Below are 4192 nucleotides of genomic sequence, written 5' to 3'. Positions count from 1 at the left end.
GGGGGGGGGGGTGACTAGGGCAGGCCAGGCGGGGAAGCGAAGTAGAAGAGGGGGAGGGGGGCTGCTCTTAAGTGGTCGTGTATATACCTGGCGCGAATCAAATATCTTTCCCCTCCGATAAAACGATATTTACTCAGATAGCTCTGGTTGAAAACTGAATCCCGGATGGGCGGAGAAACGAACAGACATACATATACAGACAGACAGACAGACAGACAGACAGATGGATGAACGGTCAGACACACAGACGTACATAGGGAGAGACAAGCGTTGGCGAGCGAGCGAGGTCGCACTGAGAGAGGAAGAGGCACTTACACCGTTTGCTCGACCCAGCTTGCGGCCGAGTATAAATAACATTGGACAGTTTATCGAACCAACCAGAATAAAAAGAAGAGAAAGAATGGGAATCGCAAGGGGGAAAAAATGACATCAGGCGAAAGGTTTGACAGCAGGGCAGGCAGCGGGACAGCTATCTGGCTCGCGTCTCTTGGGAAGGAAGAAGAGAAAGAAGAGAAACAGAAGCAGAGGTCGTCCGTGCGAGGGAGAGGCGGGGGACAAGGATAAGAGTGGCTGGTGGTTGGTGGTTCGCTCAGTCGTGCCGGGCAGGGGAGCGGATACAGAGACGGGGGAAAGGAAAGAGGAGTCTCGTCTCTAATCCGAGAGTAATTCGTTTTGCCGTCAGGGGTCGTCGTCGGGGAAGAGTCGGGGGGCTCCATAGCAGCGGTTTGCGCGCTTTTTCCGGAGCGCGGTCTCCCGCTCTCCTTTCGCTTTTTGGCAAGAGAGTCCCCAGTCGGCCATAAAATTGTTACCAGCGTAACTCAAGCGCGAGTCAAGAGGGGAGGTGAGGGGGTGGGAGCGAGCGAGGGAGACAGCAGAGAGGAAGGAGAGGTGGGGGGAGCTGCGGGCAAGGGAAGAGAAAGAGAGAGAGAGCGAGACACGGGGGAGAGAGAAAGGGCGTGTCACAGGTGTCTGCTTGACTGAAATCCCCACAGTGTAAACCAGTCGCTACATTACTCTGCAAATATTAAACGCGCAAACGAAACAATTGTTGGCGCTGGACCGTGAACAGCGCCGTCGACAGAGAGCGGGGGTGTTGCGCGTGTGCACCTGTGGGGCCCGTCTCAAAGCAAGCAGTGCACTAGGCGACCCTTCACCCACCCATTCTCACTTATTCCCTCTCCATCTATCTCACTCTCTCCTGCGCACTCACTCACGCAGACACCACTAAAGCACGCCCCGAGCACGCCTCGAGCACGCCCGAGGCGGGTCGATAGGCACGGCCCACCACCCTACGCCCTCGGCTGGGCGGGGACCACCCTCAGGGTGGATCGTCGCGGCCCAAACAACAACAACATCATCAAACAACGGCACACACAGCAGGTATCACAGGTTCACGGCGCGGGTACCCACCTTCACACAGCACTCACACTCCGGGGCGTCTCCACCATTCGTTTTGACGGGCAGCCCTGGCTCGGCTCGGCGCGAGCCACGGCACGGCACGGCTCGACACGGCTCGGCTCGGCACGGGGTTCGGTCGCGACGGGCGGCGGGCGCGAAGCGGCGCGAGGCGCGGTCCAGACCAAGACCAGCGCGGCGGGACGCAGCCTGCCAAGTGAGCAAGAACCTAACCTCTCTGGAGTGTGCGCAACGCCCGCCCCGCCGCGCCCCGCCGCGCCCCACCTCACCGCCCTCCTGCGCATGTACGCGAGCCCCTCCGCACCCCACCAGGCACCGCCCCACCACCCACCGCCCTCCCCACTCCTCTCCCGTCAATGTGCCCGTCTTCCTTTAGGATGTGAATGCGATTTGAGGTGCGGGTTGGGGAGGAGGCAGGGTACGAGCACTACACACGTGTTGGTTACACCTTTAAGGTGCGGGAAGGGGAAGGGGTACGAGCACTACACACGTGTTGTTACACCTTTGCTGCCGAGGCGCACGCAGCTTTTCCACCACGACGTTGCACGGAACGCGTTTGCACAACCTGAGAACAGATACTAGTACTTTATATGTTAAAGCAAAACAAAGGAAAGGTAGCAATTTCTCATACCAGCACTACAACTCCAAAACGATATAATACATTATGACAACGTACACTCTTCCTTCTGTGCGGCAAGTACACACTTGCTGTTGCTGTCCAGGGGTCCAGGGTAGTCCATAGACCCCTTCCTGTATTTCGCTCATAATGTACCGTGGGCATGCGTGCGGGAGGGCTTGCAAAACTTTTTAGCGCAACAAGGGCGGATTTGGTCCTTTCCGCTACATAATCAAAATTCGTTATTACAATATGGTGTTAAAATGTTCAAGGCGATAAAAGTTATCAGCCCCTTTACCATCTGCGCGCCCCACAACCTACCGTCGAAAAGATCTTATTTAGTCGATGGAATTACTTTCAGCAACAGCTGCAACTTCAGAGTTAAATTCAATTGCGCAGCGAGGTTGAAACGCCTGTGGGTAGGACACCGGAGCAGACGCCCGACGCCGAAGCATTGAGGTGTTGCCTACCCGGCGCATCCTCAGGCGCTCGGCTGGCGAACAGAGTCGGGGTACGTTTCAACGGAACGGGGTACGGATGTACTACAGGTGTCCCCAACGCGACCCTGATAGTGGGGGTGGGGGGGGGGTCCCGATCAAGAACGCGCCGAAAAGCAACAAGGTAAGGGCGAGTCACGAGCTGCCTTTGACTGCGACACAGCAGTCTACAGGAGGAAGGCAGAATGGGCCCCACTCCTCCCTCCCTCTGCTTGAGGCGGCCTCTCCCCGTCGCGTCGCCGCGCGGAGAGCGAGGCTGGCGGGGCTGGCTGCTAAAAAGGTTCCAGGGTATGCCGCCGTAGGTTTCCATGGGCGAGCGGAGCTGTCTGTCATCGCGCGGCAACACAATAACAGAACGGCAAACTAGATTGTGGAAGTTGTGAAATGAACTTTGCGGCGCGTAGCTGTGCTGTGGTGTTATTCACTGACACGGACCGCAAAGTTACATCCCGGCCGGGCGGGCTGGTGCCGGGGCCGGGCGGGGCCGGGGGGTAAACAGTAAACGGGGAGGAATCATTTGCATGACATCTTTGTGTTGAGCGCGTAGTTTTCAGCTACATAACATATTCTACGAAATCTTTTCGCGGTGGGAGCAGCGCGCCTTGACTAACCCGCGCTTGCAGTACAGTAGTATACCCCCGCGGGCGGGACTAGACAGAGGGGCGCTTTGTACACCGGCTGACGTGGGCTGACGAGGGCAGCAGAGCCAGTCAGTCGGGCAGTCACTTCTCTGTCCTTTCTCAGGAAAGGGCAGGCAGTTGCAATGCCAGGCCAGGGCCATTTTTTTAGAGATCTGCGAAAAATGCTGTTGCTGAGGTTCTTATGAGGTATACTGCAGAAGACGTCAGCAAACTAATGCATTACATTACATTTTTCAAAAATAAAACTACCTTTTTAGAAACAATTTATTTTAAACTTTCCCTTGAATTGCTATCAGTTAGTAAAAGACACCTTTAATCAGTAGGCTGTCATCGCAACACAACCGCAGTATACTCGCACTGCTACTGCTGTTGCCAAGTGAAACGATTTCATTTTCTTTAAAATGGCAGTGTACACGGCGAACGGGCGCAGCCAGGGTCAAAGTATGATATAACATATCCGCCGCGGGAGGGATTCTCGCAGGGGCGGGTCGGCGGCAGGAAGCGCGGGCTGTGGGCGCAGGCGCAGCCCGGCGCAGCCCTGCCCCCGCCAAAATCAGATAAATCACTTGAATTGAGCAGCTTCATTTTTCCCAAATTGGTTACAAAAACCTTATTTCGAAAAATCGCTGTGCAAAGCAATGTTTGCGATTTAGATAATATCCATTTGTTTAAGAATGTTTGGCACATGAGCAATAAATTGTACTTTAAAAGTTATGCACGAAACTTCTATTTGGATCACAACTATACACTTGTCTCTGTGGATGGATGAGCCGCTGTGCCGCGTGGTTTTACATCTGGCTCCCCCTCTACCGCCATCAATCCTCATCACGGGAGGGATACAATGAGAGGGGATAGTGAGGAGGGGGAGATTGAGAGGGGGGACGGACGGGTTGGGTGGTAGGATTGGGAAAAAAGATACAACACTAGAAACGAGGGGGAGAGAGCAGGGGAGGAAAAGGGGGAGAGGGGGGGGGAGAGCAGGGGAGAGATGACTAGCGCCAACTATTCCGGGGTCGTATGGC

The 4192-nt window shown here is 55.4% G+C and overlaps 1 protein-coding gene across 1 annotated transcript in view; it reads right to left on the bottom strand.

Annotated features, from left to right (window-relative positions):
• Positions 1-4192, bottom strand: part of LOC113206252 (sodium- and chloride-dependent GABA transporter 1-like) — a gene marked incomplete in the record, with an annotated part of 13062 nt that overhangs the window by 5064 nt on the left and 3806 nt on the right.

Source organism: Frankliniella occidentalis, unplaced genomic scaffold, assembly GCF_000697945.3.
Source record: "Frankliniella occidentalis isolate FOCC.00 unplaced genomic scaffold, Focc_3.1 Scaffold80, whole genome shotgun sequence".
NCBI lineage: Eukaryota > Metazoa > Arthropoda > Insecta > Thysanoptera > Thripidae > Frankliniella > Frankliniella occidentalis.
This window is presented reverse-complemented; position numbering and strand designations above follow the sequence as displayed.